Source organism: Sabethes cyaneus, chromosome 2, assembly GCF_943734655.1.
Source record: "Sabethes cyaneus chromosome 2, idSabCyanKW18_F2, whole genome shotgun sequence".
Lineage (NCBI taxonomy): Eukaryota > Metazoa > Arthropoda > Insecta > Diptera > Culicidae > Sabethes > Sabethes cyaneus.
In genome coordinates, this window is record NC_071354.1 from 95,056,496 (window position 1) to 95,073,868 (window position 17,373).

The 17,373-nt window shown below is 38.9% G+C and overlaps 2 protein-coding genes across 5 annotated transcripts in view; both read right to left on the minus strand.

The window, feature by feature from the left end:
* The window catches only part of LOC128737654 (toll-like receptor 7), a 116,913-nt gene extending 107,494 nt beyond the window's left edge, over positions 1-9,419 (minus strand). For both annotated transcript variants that reach the window (XR_008412043.1, XM_053832330.1), the window contains exon 1: positions 9,148-9,419. The gene's annotated coding sequence lies outside the window, so the exon portion shown is untranslated. The remainder of the gene's footprint in view (positions 1-9,147) is intronic.
* LOC128737655 (craniofacial development protein 2-like) overlaps positions 1-17,373 on the minus strand; it is a 90,704-nt gene that overhangs the window by 21,354 nt on the left and 51,977 nt on the right. The window lies entirely within an intron of this gene.

A 17,373-nucleotide genomic window follows, 5' to 3' on the forward strand; every position in this document is an offset into this window, starting at 1 on the left:
GAGATCTGCGGGGTCCATTGTATCTTGAATGCTTTGAGTTAAGTGAGCTTTTTTGTTTTTAAGATGGAATAGCGATCTTTTTGTATCAGCAATTACAAGACTAACCATTCGAATTTTCTGTCGGTGCTCTAACCTTTTTAGTTCCTGGTGAGACTCGTGACAGTACAACTGGCAATTGATCTTGTAATCTAAGCATTTGGGCACTATTTTGCATTTTCTGCAGTTTAGCATAAATTTTAGACGGTTTTTCATCCTCGCTAGTTTGATGGCTGTCTTTAGTAAACCTTTTGCTTGACCACCGACGTATTCTCCGTATTTCTTTGCTATTTTGTTGATGAAAAACATGTTTTGTATTCTATTTTAATTTTTCTTGATCAATAACCATATATGTTTTAAATTTTTTTTGATCACCGTATATTTATGTTGTGGCTTTCGGGTTGATGTTTCTCGGTGAAAATTCAAATTTATAACTTTTCTAAACTACGTTTCGGCTTACTGTTTTTACTCAGCCATCATCAGATTCTTAAAATAAAACAATTTTCATTACACGTTTAAACAAAATACAAATCTTACGTACAAACAATATTTATAGTTAATTAGGAAACACTAAACTTTTGTTGTCCGCTGTTTCTTCTATGACGACGCTGTTCGCGTCGTGTGCGGTTCTCTTCTGTTTCGTTCGAATCTTCTTAGTTTGTTCAGGGCGCCGTCGTATGCATTGGAGAAGCTTAGTGCGTCCCGCTGTAAGTTTACTGTTTTCCCCTCGTGTAGTTTTATGTGTAGTGTTTCGGCGTTCAGTCGTTTAGCTTCGTTGCTCTCTCTCTCTAAGATGCCAGTCTCCGAGAATTTGAAAGCATGGCCATGTTCTACCGCATGTTGTGTGAGTCCGGTCATCGATGATTTCGTTCGGATTGAGTTCTGATGCTGCTGCAGACGTTTTTCCAGTGTCTGCGATGTTTGACCGATGTACACTTTATCATTACAACCACCACAGGGTACACTATACACCACGTTGGTTTGTTGCATTTTTGAAATTTTATCTTTCAGCTTTGAGAAAATAGTGTCTTTTATTTTATTGCAAGGTTTATGTGCAACTGTTACGTCATGTTTGTGTAGTACCTTGGCTACTTTCTCACTCATGCATGGGATGTACGGGAGCGATATGTATTTTTTAGGCTGTTCTTCGTTGTTGGCATTTTGTAGCGTGTTGTATAGTAAGTGTACTCTGTTGGTGAGTGTACGATTTATCAGCTGATCCGGATAGTTGTTTTTTCGTAGTGTGCTTTTAGCAGCCAATATGCTCTCGTGTCTCTTTTCTGGATCAGTCAGCTTCAGAGCGCGATCGACAAGTGCTGTCACTGTATTGACTTTGTGCGTGTGGGGGCTTTCTGAGTAGAAATCGAGATATCGTCCGTCCTTCTGTTTGGGATGCCATGTTTTCCCTATTTGATTATTTTTCCTTGTTAGGGTTAAATCTAAAAATCTTATGCACGAGTTTATTTCTTTTTCTACCGTGAATTGTAGAGTATCGTGGAACTTATTGAATTCGTTAAGGACGATATTTATCTCTTCCTCCTTTCCGATTAAAAAACAATCGTCCACATAGCGCCTATAAAATTCAATCGGGATGTTGTTTTCATTCAATGTCGTTAATGTAGCCTTTTCTAATTTTTCCATTATGATGTTTGCAACAACTGGAGAGAGAGGCGATCCCATAGGTACCCCCTGGACTTGAGAGAAAAACTTGTTGTTGTATTTGAAGAACGATGCATCTAACACTGTTTTCATGGCTGTTTTGAAGCTGTCCCACGGGATGGATGTGTGGTTTCGCAGTTCATTCCATTTTTCTTCCACACATTGGTATACATCATCAGTTGGAATGTTAGTGTAGAGCGAGACGACATCCAGGGAATACATCACGGTGCCGCCTGGGATCCGAAGTTTAGATATTTCTTCGGCAAATGCGAAGCTATTGCGAACATGGTACTCTGTTTTTCCAACCAGGTGTCCTAGGACGATTGTTTTTTAATCGGAAAGGAGGAAGAGATAAATATCGTCCTTAACGAATTCAATAAGTTCCACGATACTCTACAATTCACGGTAGAAAAAGAAATAAACTCGTGCATAAGATTTTTAGATTTAACCCTAACAAGGAAAAATAATCAAATAGGGAAAACATGGCATCCCAAACAGAAGGACGGACGATATCTCGATTTCTACTCAGAAAGCCCCCACACGCACAAAGTCAATACAGTGACAGCACTTGTCGATCGCGCTCTGAAGCTGACTGATCCAGAAAAGAGACACGAGAGCATATTGGCTGCTAAAAGCACACTACGAAAAAACAACTATCCGGATCAGCTGATAAATCGTACACTCACCAACAGAGTACACTTACTATACAACACGCTACAAAATGCCAACAACGAAGAACAGCCTAAAAAATACATATCGCTCCCGTACATCCCATGCATGAGTGAGAAAGTAGCCAAGGTACTACACAAACATGACGTAACAGTTGCACATAAACCTTGCAATAAAATAAAAGACACTATTTTCTCAAAGCTGAAAGATAAAATTTCAAAAATGCAACAAACCAACGTGGTGTATAGTGTACCCTGTGGTGGTTGTAATGATAAAGTGTACATCGGTCAAACATCGCAGACACTGGAAAAACGTCTGCAGCAGCATCAGAACTCAATCCGAACGAAATCATCGATGACCGGACTCACACAACATGCGGTAGAACATGGCCATGCTTTCAAATTCTCGGAGACTGGCATCTTAGAGAGAGAGAGCAACGAAGCTAAACGACTGAACGCCGAAACACTACACATAAAACTACACGAGGGGAAAACAGTAAACTTACAGCGGGACGCACTAAGCTTCTCCAATGCATACGACGGCGCCCTGAACAAACTAAGAAGATTCGAACGAAACAGAAGAGAACCGCACACGACGCGAACAGCGTCGTCATAGAAGAAACAGCGGACAACAAAAGTTTAGTGTTTCCTAATTAACTATAAATATTGTTTGTACGTAAGATTTGTATTTTGTTTAAACGTGTAATGAAAATTGTTTTATTTTAAGAATCTGATGATGGCTGAGTAAAAACAGTAAGCCGAAACGTAGTTTAGAAAAGTTATAAATTTGAATTTTCACCGAGAAACATCAACCCGAAAGCCACAACATAAATATACGGTGATCAAAAAAAAAAATTTAAAAAAAAAAAAAATCTTCGAAATATCTTATTACCGCCAGCTCCACGCGAAAAAATCATTCATTGACATGCATCATAGAAGCATTTCAATTTCTGTGTAGCTCATCGAAATGGAAACAACACAAAGCGAACTCCCCAATAAACTGCTTCCAAGTGACTTCTCAGTATCTTTACCGCTGCAGCGCGCTGGTGAACTATACATTTCTATGAAGTGTGAATTCACAGTAAGGATCGCACAGCCAAGTCACACTTGTATCTCACAGTGAAGCCACACTTGGGACCTTCACAGTGGCAGTGTAGTTGTTTTCATGTCCGCTTTGTGCGGTGTTTCGGAGAAGAAAAGACGCTGTCGTCAGTTCCATTGCCACTTACACTGCATCTAGGAGCCAGTGAACTAATGATTATACCTCTGCATCCTTGCTATTCGCTGAGAGAACTGTGTGAATCACTCTTCGCACCCGCTGCAAGTTGGGGTGCTGGCCATCCCTGCAGGAGGGAGGACGTGCCGAAGCACTCCGACTTGTCCGTTGCGTGTGTGGGTTCACACAACACCCTTGCCATTTTTTACCGCCACTACCCTTCACTTAGGGCCTGGGCTGCCCAATCAGCACATTACTGACCCTAGCAAGCTATGTCAGGCCCTGTCGTTGCAAACGTTCTAGCCGTTGCAACTCCGTTATCACCGACGTTGCCGCCCTATCGACGGCACCCCATGCGCGCTGCTCAGCGCACATTCTCTGCACAATGTTGTCGGCGTTGGTGTCTTCCCCAACGACCGCAAGCATCACCCGCCGAGTGGACGTAAACCGCGGGCAGTGAAAGATCACATGCTCCGCCGTTTCCTCGGCTACCGTGCAAACAATGTGTGCAATGCTAACAGCCTGAACACCTTGTTCAGACATGCCTGATTGCGCTTACTCTCCAAAACCCGGGCCCACGCCGGTGCACCGTATCGTAGCACCGACATGGCAACGCTGGCCATCAGGCGTCTCTTACTGCTGCTAGGACCGTAACCGTTCGGCATGATCTTAGACAGCGCAGTGACCGCCGTTGACGCTTTACCACAAGCATAATCCACATGGCTGGTGAAGTTCAGCCTGTTGTCTGTCATGACACCCAGGTACTTCACTTCGTTTGGAGACAATCGCCTGTCCCCCCACGATTATTTTTGCCTCTAGGGCCGACTTACGGTTACTGACCATCACAGCTTCCGTCTTATGGTGGGCCAATCGCAGATTGACGCCCGCCATCCAACCCTCTATTATGCTTATGGCGTCTGATGCCAGCATTTCCACCTCCTCAAGAAACTCGCCTACCACTGTAAGGACGATAGGCGAGTTTCTTGAGGAGGTGTATGCTCTCTCATACCTGCTGTTCGACATTGCGCTACAAGATATTATGAACCAAGCAAGCAGATAATATCAACAAGTGAAGCGCTATTCTCAACAAATCTAGTCAATTCGTTGCTTTGCCGACGATTGGACATTGTCGTCAGAACATCTATGGTTTAGTGTTGATAAGTTCGAAGTAGTTGAGGAATTCATCTATCTTAGCTCACCGGTGACGGCGGACAACAATACCAGCCATGGGGTTCTGAGGCGTATTATCAGCGGAATAAGGACAAACCATCCCAAGTAACAATTTTGGTTTTATTATACTCTTATGATGCCATTTAAGACCAAAATTGGTCATTAAAACCACCATGAGAGTATAATAAAACTCACATTGTTGCTTGGGCATAACAGTTATAAAGCAATTCCCTAAATAACTCATTTCTTAGTGACGCAATTAACTATACAGTTGATTTTTGGGGCATATTGTTGGGGCTTAGCAAAGGCTTTACGCCTAGCAAAAATCAGCTGTAGCTAATTGAAAAAACAAACCTAAGAAATTGCGAAGAGCACACAGAACCACCCAAGGATCTATTCGGCGGATTATGTGAATACTCAATGGCATAACAGGTTTCATGCCAGACGCCATTATAAATCGCACCGCAGAAATCACTCGACATGGAGAAGCGCTGTGTGAACAAAGTACGTCTTACCTGTCCAAGAGTCTGCTGGAAAAAGAGGCCGATACGCGAGCAATGTTGCCAATGATAATCGCGCACTGTGACAATTTCACATGACAGCGTTGCCAACACTTTCGTCGTTAACCCTTTATAAGGCAGTAGCAACTATATTGCCACCAACAAAAATTTTTTATTTTGCTTCTAAAATTATATTGATGTCATTATAGACGCAAAACAAATATTTTTCGTTGGTGGCAAAATAATTGCCACGGCCTTATAAAGGGTTAAAGGGGAAAGTAGAGTGACTATATATAGAGTCCTGCATGCACCTCACATACATGTATCTCACAGATTACTGTACTTTAATATATCAGAGGAGGACTTTTATATTCCTCCTTGATAGAAGAAGTAGAATTGTTCTGTGATACTGTATTAATAGCTGTTTAATTTGTAGGATAAGTACACAAGACCATAATTTGTGTTTTTCAAACCATCATCGAGAGCGGATACACGTAAGCGATTGCTTCTATTTCATCGGTCTAATTACGTGCCAGTGGAGAAACAGTAGTTTTGTTTATTGAATAAAAAGCAGCAAACTGCTTATATTTTTGTGAAAATAATTATAACACATTAAAACCTATGAGTGCAACATTCTTTTGAGTAGTGTTATGAAGCGGCAAAATTTTTATTTGGAAGGGCGTAACAAAAGAAAAGGAATGTAGGCTGAATTAAGAAGCATGCTGAAAATATCCTCTGGTACCTTAGTTTGGAATTTTACCTTACTGAGATCGTGTTAGTTTACGCCATCATATCTCACAATGTTATGAAAAGTTAACTGTTACAAAAATAAATGAAATATAATGTTTGTATGAAGATAGCGCATGTTACTGTTACTGAAAAATTGCGGTGACCAGACCCTTACGACATTCCTCTGTATTCTTTTTGTTTCGATAACCGGCCTAAGGAACCAGCAGCTCACCATACCGTCAGATTAAAGTTGATGTGGAAAACTAAGAAACAAATACAATGTTACGTTATGGCTACATGGTTTAATTCAGTAACTGTGCGAATTTTATTTGAAATGCTGGTGATTATACAAAGTTCAACAATATTTAAAACAGATGTGCCATTCAAAAGCATTAATGTTGAGCACCGTTTTAAAACCATTTGTAAAATTTTCATGAAAGAGTGCACCTTTGGTGTGAAATGACATGGTGTATCCTGACATGTGGGTGTTATCATAATTAAAAATTATTTTCCTGTAAAACAACAACACTTAAACATAATGTGAATGAGCAAAGCTACACTCCCGATAGTCAATGCAATCTGCAGATTTGTTTCCATTTCAGTACGATTGCACGATGGCAAATCACGTGCACTGGCCCTAAATCCTCTCACAAATCCTGGTGCGGTAAACTTACACCACAGCGATGAGCTTTGTGACCAGTTGTAGCAAAGCTTTCATCCGTTGCAGACACAGGTTACATAAAATCATTAATAATAACATCCAGCTTAAATAGAACAAACTGAAATCCTCTGATGCTCCATTTGCGTACTGGTTAGTTTTCCTCCCAAAGCGGACAGCGAGAACAAATGTGCCACTGCAACAGGGGAGGATTTCGGAAAACTTTATGTTTTGGCGCCTGCTGGAAAACCGGCTTGCCCGGTTGGCTGAAGCCAAAGTTGTACACATTTGAAATTTAGTTTTTCCATTTTCTATCTGGCAAGCTGTTCACCGGAGAGGACTTTTGCTGAATGGGGCGAACATTCAACTCTGCATTACTACTGCTGCTTGGATTGCAATAGTCTCGGTGCATGTACTGTTCTACAGCAGACGTAAGTCCTATTCTCCGTATGCCAGCCACATTCGAAATCAGCGCAGCAGTGTGTACTCTGCACTACATTGTCATCATAAAATATTCGTCGAGCTTGAGCTCATTGTGCCGTCACATTTTCAGCCATTGCACATTGCTGACCAGATGTCTGATCAGGCCAAAAGGATCATGCAGAGGCGTCTACGAGATTTGAGCTAATGCGCCCGATGCTTATGCAACGGAAACGGAGAATGTATGATCAACTTCTTCATTGCATACGCTCTAGGTGGGTGGGTGAGGCAAGGGAATAGAAAGAAATACAAGAGCACCCATGCTGCATATCAGTAGGCTCATCTGGCTAAAAAGAGAAAAAGCTGGGCTAAAAATGCAATCTAGGCATTTAGGTTTCTTGAATTGAAAAAATGTAGGTAGTATTTTCAACCTTATAAGTCGGCATGCGTTGATATTTTATTTATTAAATGCTCTAAAGAAAGCCGTATAATGGGACAATAAGATTCGAGAAGAAAACCTCAAAAGAGTTGCCAGTTGACTTTCGGGCCAATACAAGAAAACTGATTCAGCTGACGCCAACACGTAGGGTAAGACTGTCCAGAACGCACCGTGAGGGTAGAATGGCATATGCTATTAATTGCTTAAAAACGCGGAAACTATTTGGTAAAATTATCAATGCGCATTTTATTTTGGTGTAAAACACGCTAATTCATAATTGTGTAGAATGTAAAAGCATCAAACATAGCCACATCCAATAAAATTAAGCGATTATCCGCGATCTCAGTTCACATGTAAGAAATCACGGTTTTCTTTTAAGCTTTTACTACTAGTCGGTATGCAAATTTTATAATAAATACAGTCTATCTAATTGATATACTGTCATACTCGATGATTCATCACAAAACCGGCAGAAACTATGCATATTTTTAACATATATTGCAAAAAACTCCAAAATACAAAACAGGGGTAGAATGCATCACAGCGGGATCGAACAGTTATATAATATTTTTAATTTGCAGTACACATCTTTTGTTTCGGATAATTATTAAAAATGTAGCAATATTATGTATTGTATAGGACTTAGAATTTGCCTTAAACCTAATTGTACATTGCTTAACTTACAATATTTCATCACACATCAGTTGGAGAAAAGCAGATGATTAAATTTTATTGCCCATTATGTTGAGATATGAACCCATTGTATCCCAGCAAACAAGCGTATGTAACAAACGCTATGACGAACGCGTCCGCCATTGCGGCAGCCTAGTTTTAGGAGTTTATAAAACACGTGATTGAATGGTAAATTTTTTGGTTGCGTTTAACGCCTAGCTGGGCTAACTTAGTGCGTTTTGTCCACGGGCTTTGGCGTTCTGCCTCACATAATGATTTTGACTCTTGAAAAAATCGTCAAAAATAACAAAAAATACTGGTTTTTGTTAGGAAATTTCATCAGGAGTAAGTGTAAAAAAGATCCCAAAATCTTCTAGAAGTTGAAAAACGTGGAACAAACACGCCGTTGCTCTGCAAAATGATGTTTTGCCTAAGCGGTGCATTCTGCACCACCTTACCCTACATATGTAACAAATTTAAAATATTCCCCATTTTTCCTAACTTTGCCTGATTAATATTGTTAAGCTACTATCGAAATCGTTAAAACCAGTAGTGCAAGTTTTCTCTTAGAGAATCAAAATATCATCAAAGCAAAGCACAGACAAACAGACATAACACTCACTCTCCCATTCGTCGCACGCTGTAACAGTTATTTCAAATTTATTATTGCTTGGGAATCCCTTTGTATTCGTCAAAGTGACATTTTTTAACGAAAGGAGGGGAATGGCCCATAAAAATACTTGCTTGTTCAAGGGCTACTCCTATTGTGAGTTAATATTTGGGAATGTCGATCATAGATGGTGCTAATGTTCAGGCAAAATATGCGTGACGATCATTTTTCTTGATTTTTCTACTCTTGGTAGAAACTGTTTGTCTGTGCTCAAAATATGTTAAAATTGAGCTCCCGATAGCCGTAAAAAGATATTTTCAATGATGATATTTTTTGATGTAATGAATAAATATTACACATTTGCACTCACCAAAACACCACGGAAAAGTGTTTACGTTCAAGGCCCTTCAATAAACAGCTTGCTTATAAACGAAACAAACCATGTTGCTCATTTGCAGTTTACTCAACAACAGGTTGGTTAACACGGTATGGCCGTTTACTTTTCTGGCAAGCCTCAGGCACTGGGTATTCGTAAAAATACTCAAACGGTACTGTAGGTACTGATTCTCTGTTTTTTTATTTTGCTCATTCGATTGTAATTAATAATTCACCTGCGAAATCCCGCAGCTCGACCGCTTGGGTATGCACGCGGAAACCGAACTGATCGAAACAATAAACAGATGTATTTTGCAAATAAAGCGGACTCTGCCTGTCAACAGACTAATGAATATTTAAATGAGAAAATGAAGAGAATACACATGTATAAAAAATTAAATATTAAACAGTTGAAAATATATTCTCGCAGTGATGTTTTGGAAATAACATGTAATTCATTGTAGTCATAAATCGGATCGAAATATTTAAGTTATTTTCTGGGAAATCCTTGGAAATGGAAAAATGACAACGATATTTCGGTTTTAAAACACCGATTTATCTTATGCTTTTTATTTAACAAATTTAAAAGCAATACAATAACAATGAAAAATAATATCAAAAATAGTAATGAAATAAAGGAATTACTCTAGTGAACTGAATTACTCCGTGCTGTTTTGGTCAGATTTTCTATGCAGTCATTCTGTAACAAAGGCCATGGAGTGATAGGCGGCCAAAAATGTACAGATGTCTGCTCAAGGACAAAAACTCTCCCAACACACCAGAACCCCACCAAGTCGTAAAAAATTGGGCTAACTTTAATCGGAATCAGAAGAAAACCCAAGCAACTGTTAGAAGCGAAAAGCAATTTAAACCAAAATGGCGTTCGGCGGCGAACAAAATGGACGACGTGGCTTCGTTGAATGTTTGAAGAAAATTCGACTTTTTCAATTTTTGACGACCAGTTTTGCGTGCGTCGCTTTTACGAGTCTTTACCAATTTAACAATAGAGCAAACAAAATCGACCTGCTCTGCAATAAATCTTGGCACTGAACATGTTGAAGGTGGCAAAAAAAATCATGCCATATTACGATTAGTGAATCAAAATATCATTGTTGATACCTAGAAAGCAACGAAGAAAACGAAGGGCGATAAGCCTGTTATTCTCTGTCTATAAAACAAACATACGTACCAACCAGAATGTATCACGACGACAAAATAAAGGAACAAACAAAAATGATGTCTCACGAGTATGAGTAAGCGCTTTATTTGGAGTTACAGGTATGCAATAAAAGATGTGCTTGTCGCAAGTCGGCTCGTTAAAGACAATACTTTATCAGTAACTTGAACAAAAGGGACAAACAGCAAAAAGCTTAAGGAAAAGACTAGCTTGCTTTGACCGAAAGTCTGGAGTACAATGCTTACCACTGGTAAGTTTGCAACGTTACCTTGGTAACTACCAGACACTGCCGCTATCAACACAGTTTGACATGATTAGGTTTGCTTTTGTTGCGTACAATACATATTGCATACAACAGTGTATCTCTATCGCAAGCAAATTATTTTTAAAGTTTTTGTCACCCCCCCTTTGGAAATTGGCTTGAAAAGTCGTGGGGAAAAAATAATTTGTATGATATACGTCAAATTGGTTTTATAAAATCAATTCCCGGTGGGCTCTGTAGCCTAAAAAACTCGAAAAATGATTTCGTGTATGTGAAAAGAAAGAATTGATTTGGTTTTCACGTTTAAACCTTAAGTAAAAATGCTTAAAACGCATATTTTTTGCTCGATTAAAAAAATCTCTTTGTTTTGTTTCGCCCCTCCTTCAGTGGCCCGACACCGGAAGGACAAAAACATTATAAAATATTTGTAATGGCCTTATTGTCTTAGGATAATAGTGACGAACATTCATCATATATTGTCCCAACATTTTGAAGTAGGGACAATATCATTGCCTGTTGTCCGTTCGTGAGTTTTGATTCCCTGTTATGATTATGAAACCAGAAAAGTAAAATCTGGCATCAAGATGTCTATGAAGGCAAGGTAACCAGTTTATTGAGGGACAGATAATATCCTACGAGTACAGAAATTTGAAAGCATTTGTAAGTCAACTCTTTCAGTAAAGTTGGACTTCGTTCTGCAAATCAGGATTATCCGCTGTAAACCAGGAATGCAGGACAAGCCACGTGGAAACATGAACTGTCTTGGTAAATCAGGACGTGTGATCACCCTATTATAATAATGTCGAGGTTGTTGGACCAAGCTCGTCCCAAGCAACAATGTGAGTTTTATTGTACTCTTATGGCGGTTTTCATGACCAATTTTGGTCTTAAATGCCATCATAAGAGTGGAATAAAACCCAAATTTTTCCTTGGAGCGTTTTGTTGGCTACTTTTGCTGAAGATCATTTTTCCGCTAGCGGGATCGCACCTTCAATAGCGATGTTAAATATAATAAAGAACCATCTGTCTCCTTGCCGCAGTTACCTGCGCGATACGTTAGGACTCTAGAGGGCCCCCGAAATACACACATAACACATCACTCGTTCCAGAGTAGTTTTGGCAGACATATCAGTTTGTTCGGAAAATCATTCTCGTGTATTATCTCTGTTCGCGTTTGACTGTATTGTATCCTGCCCTGAAATTCACGGAAATATGATATTCCCAATATTGTAGTCCCCTAATTCCGGCAGGATGTGTTGGAGTGGGTAGATTTGATCCTTAGCAGCACGAGCCCCCGTAAAACCCATCAGATCGTTTCATTTCGTTTCGTTCGTTCAGATTGTTTTCTCTGTTTTCTGACTTTCCTGATTTCTCTGTTTTCTGTCTTTCCCGCTTTCTCTGATTTCTTGCTTTCCTGTTTTCTCCGTTTTCTGACTTTCCTGTTTTCTTTGTTTTCTGACTTTCCTGTTTTCTGTGTTTTCTAATTTTCCGGTTTTTTTGTGTTTTCTGACTTTCCTGTTTTTTCTGTTTTCTGACTTTCGTGTTTTCTACCTTTACTGTTTTCTTTTTTTTTAATTTCCTGTTTTCTCTGTTTTCTGTCTTTCCCGTTTTCACTGATTTCTTACTTTCCGGTTTTCTCCGTTTCCTGGCTTGCTTGTTTACTCTGTTTTCTGACTTTCCTGTTTTCTCTGTTTACTGACTTCCATGTTTTCTTTGTTTTCTGACTTTCATGTTTTCTCTGCTTTCTAACTTACCTGTTTTTTTGTTTTGTTTTGTGACTTTCATGTTTTCTGACTTACTTGATTTCTGTTTTTTCCGAATTTCCTGTTTCCTCTGTTTTGTGTTTTCTGACTTACCTGTTTTCTCTGTTTTCCGAATTTGCTGTCCTGTTTCCTCAGTTTTATGACTTTACTGTTTTCTGACAATCCTGTTTCCTCTGTTTTCTGATTTCTCTGTTTTCTTTGTTTTCTCTGTTTTCTGATTTTCACAGAAAACTCTCTGTGTTTTCTCTGCTTTCTGACTTTCCTGTTTTCTCTGTTTTCTGACCTTCCTCTTTTCTCTGTTTTCTGACTTTTCTGTGTTCTGGCTTGCCTATTTTCTATGTTTTTCAAATTTCCTGTCCTGTTTTCTTTGTTTTCTGACTTTCCGGTTACTGTCTTTCCTGTTTTCTTTGTTTTCTAATTTTCCTGTTTCCCGACTTACCTGTTTTCTCTGTTTTCTGATTTTTCTGTTCTCTCTGTTTTTTCTGTTTTCTGATTATCTGGTTTTCTCTGTTTTCTGACTTTCCTGTTTTCTTTGTTTTCCGAATTTCCTGTTTTCTCTGTTTCTGACTTATCTTTCTCTCTGTCTTTTTGGCTAACATGTTTTCTGACTTTCCTGTTTTCTCTGTTTTTTGACTTCCCTATTTTCTTTGTTTTCTGACTTTCATTTTTTCTCTGTTTTTTTAATTTCCTGTTTTCTGTCTTTTCTGTTTTCTCTGTTTTCTGACGTTCCTGTTCTCACTATTTTCTAACTTTCGCGTTTTCCCTGTTTTCTGACTTTCCTGTTTTCTCTGTTTTTTTTCTTTTCTGTGTTCTTATTTACCTGTTTTCTTTGCTTTCCGAATTTCCTGTAATGTTTTCTTTGTTTTCTGTTTTTCCTGTTTTATTTGTTTTCAGACTTTCTTGTTTTCTGACTTACCTGTTTTCTGATTTTTCTGTTCGCTCTGTTTTCTCTGTTTTCTGATTTTCCGGTTTTCTCTGTTTTCTGACTTTCCTGTTTTCTCTGTTTTTTGACTTCCCTGTTTTCTTTGTTTTCTAACTTCATGTTTTCTCTGTTCTCTGACTTACCTGTTTTCTTTGTTTGCCGAATTTCCTGTTTTCTCTGTTTTCTGTCTTTCATGTTTTCTCTGTTTTCTGTCTTTCATGTTTTCTCTGTTTTCTGACTTTCCTATTTTCTGAGTTTTCTGATTTTCCGGGTTTTTCTGCTTTCTAAGCTTCCTGTTTTCTTTGTTTTCCAAATTTCCTGTTTTCTTTGTTTTCTGTCATTCATATTTGCTCTGTTTTCTTTGTTTTCTGACTTTCATGTTTTCTCTGTTTTCTGACTTACCTGTTTTCTTTTTTTTATTTCCTGTTTTCTCTGTTTTCTGACTTACCTGTTTTCTGATTTCTCTATTTTCTTTGGTTTCTCTTTTTTCTGATTTTCACAGAAAACTCTCTGTGTTTTCTCTGCTTTCTGACATTTCTGTTTTCTCTGTTTTCTGACTTTCCTGTTTTCTGAGTTTTCTGATTTTCCGGGTTTTTCTACTTTCTAAGCTTCCTGTTTTCTTTGTTTTCCGAATTTCCTGTTTTCTCTGTTTTCTAACTTTCCTGTTTCCTCTGTTTATCGACTTTCCTGTTTTCTGTCTTTCCCGTTTATTTTGTTTTCTGGCTTTCCTGTTTTCTCCGTTTTCTGACTTTCGTGTTTTCACTGTTTTCTAAATTTCTTGTTTTCTCTGTTTTCTAACTTTCCTGTTTTCTCTGTTTTCAAACTTTCCTGTTTCCTCTGTTTTCTGTCCTTCCCGTTTTCGCTGTTTTCTGAAATTGAAATGACCACATTCTTGTCGATAGCCGGTTTTTCTCGAATATCACCAAACTATGCTCTGTACAGGGTTGCTGATATTGATATTGACTCTGACCATTACCTCCTAGCAGTATATATGCGTGCAAAACTATTAACGATATACGATACGCGATAAAGATGTCTTCCTCGGCTGATCTTATGGCAATTAGATAACCTGCACCCTTCCCAGAGCTACAAATCACTTTCGACTTAATCGATCCAACTTTAACATTAAACCCCCTGTCCCTGATAGCGGTAGGGTTATTGAAGTTTAATAAACTTCGTGTACGACTTCAATTTTGTTTATAGATTTGTGGTTTACTGAGCTGTAGCTCGTGATTCATACGTGAAAAATATATCATATAACTATGAAAAATATAGCTACATAACAACACTAGCAGCAAATCGGGCATAATTTGCCTTTCGTGTGAGATGGCCCGATCAAGTTGAACGTGATTTGTGAGTTCCGATACGCCTAGGGAATTGGCGACGAGATGTATCCAAGATCGAGTTAGACTAAGACGACTTCTTGAACAGCACGAACCATCTTGTCTGCATGCTGACGCCGACGAAGACGCCGACCTGGATTACACATGGTTGCCAGTTTGACGGTGCTAACACAGGTTATGCATCAAATATTTATAAATAAGGAATTTACGGCCAATGGAGCGGTGCCCCAATCAAATTAGTTACGCTTTGCTCTAACTTTAAACAGGAAGGGATCAGAAATTAAATACCATTTTCTTTCAGATTCATCGCTCGTGTGTTACTTGTAGCAAAATGGAGAGTACTTCGACAAAAACACAGACTTAGTTTATGAAAGTGCATATTTTATTGAGATATTTATTAGATATCTTTTTATTCAACTTTATTTCTGGAAATTTCAAATAGGATAGTTTAAAAAATTGTAATACATTTCAGGCAATCCCCGCACAGAATATCTGGATAACAACCAATGAATAATATAATATATTTTCCATAAAAATTCTTAAGCTGTACCTTTGGATATGGCATAGTCTTAGTAATTAAGGAAAACCTCAAAATAAAACAGTTGTGCTTTCCAAATCTGACACCAGACATTCAATTCTATCAACGTCGACATATCATACTTATAACAGTGAAACTGTGGCTTTGAATGGAAAAACCTTTTATAGAACAGAACTTCACAGGAACGACAATGTATCGTCTGCATCTTAGTAATGCTGCCAAGCACAAAATTTAGCTGCCATATGCGATCTATAAATAAAATATGCTTTCCGGAAGTTGGTACGGCCCGGAATGGCTCCAAAAAGAAAAGCTATTGAACCACAGCAAACCGAGAGGAAAAGAAAAATTGGGAAGAACTCTCGACTCCGCACGAGTCTGCAAATGTGAGTTGTGTGCTACCCCGGCTTTCGACCTGATCCTGGTGGAGGGGTTCGGTGGATGTCTGCCGTCAAGAACAGAGCTTTCCTCCTACCGGACGGCCAGGCGGCAGATACCGGGCGAGGCAAATTCTTAAAGCAACAAAATCTCGACTCTGCTGGCGCCAAACATCGAAGAAAACAACGGAATTTGTAGTCTAGCAGCAAGTGTTGTGAGTGTTCTTAAAAATTTATGTATAAGCAAGTGTGTTTTATCTGCTCCCCAGATATAAATTTTATGCTGAATCAAGACGGTGGGCCGTCTGTCCAGGAAAGCCACAGCAGTTTACTGCATCGAGGCAAATACTTCCGTTGGTCTATAAAATGGGTAGGTACCGGTATTATTTGCGGGCCTTTGAACAAATCTTGTTTGCCTTCATTAAACATTAACGATAAGAGACCTTTTGGCGGTGTTTAACGATTTTTGGTTCGTTCAAAAGCAAATAATTTTGCAGGTGCTTCCGGAGATTGAGCGTCAATCAATAGCGATTTTAGCATAGTTTATTATTAAATATAAAACAGGAAGGCTATCTAGCGTGTCTGCCACTTGATACTCTCTAGAGCCATATTTTGCGTCAAATTACGACTGTAACAAACACAGTTGAAAATCGGAAACAAAAAAGAATCTTTTTCTGGTTCTGTAACGTACTTGGAAATGAAAGATTAAGAGAACCTAACATCCGTGATCAAAATTACCTGCGCAATTTGTATGTTAGAAAGGTGAAATGAAATATGCATGTCCTATTTCATGTAGTTCTAGTATATCCACGTTAATGTAAAATTCCATTTGTCCTATCACACAGAACAGCTGTCCTGCTTTTACCGAGAATCTGCTCTACTTTGATTTGCGGAGCGATTTACACGACATATTGTGGCGAAATGTAATTAACACGAATTACACATACATTTATTTATTGCTGTTCATACATTAAACAAACATTCGCCCCGTTATCTAAATGCATGCCACATATGGACGAGCAGGGTGCTGTCCGTTGCTTTCCCCGGTCAGAAAGGGGATGGAAAGGTCACCCTTGCTTAGCTAGTGATCATGTGCGTGCAAAGGCGTTCGGAACCAAACATGGCACGGAACCCATCCATCGGGAGGAAACAGAAGAAGTAACGGTGGTGAATACACATTGTACAGCTGATAATCAGCATCCGGCCCAAATGTATCACGCACAATAAAACACCAATTAAGCGATTGCACAGCGTCGCAGTTGGTCCGGTCATTCCGGTGTCGGTGTGTGTGCTCGTATGTACACTGTCCGGTCCGGTCAGCAGCAGCAGAGATGTCAAGCTATGTGGGGTGGGATGAACGTGAATTGAGTTTATTCCCGTTTTCCTGGGACCGCAATCTCCTCCATTCGGATACAGCACGTACAGATCGGGACAAAAGAGTCTTTCGGCTATAAGTTATTGATTAATTCGTGTTCTTTAATTTAATTGCTGTGCAACTTTTCGTTTTTCCACATCAGTAAACATGTCAGAAAATCAATTGCTGGTAATGAATGAAACAATTCAATACCGGGAGCGATATCAATTAAATTTATTGGATCTCGGATGATAATTTGCAGATTACGGAGAAAAAGAAATTATTGGTAACATTTCACTCAAAAACTACCTCTGAAAGACATACAAACTTTATCAAACAATAAGTGGATTTGAATTTTAATCAAATTATAATTATTTATGTTATGCTTTTTCGGTTTTTTAAAACAATATTTCATAACAATCATGCACCCGAAGAACAGAAAAGCATCATCTCATCACTTTTTCAACTATGAGGTTTGAACGAACATT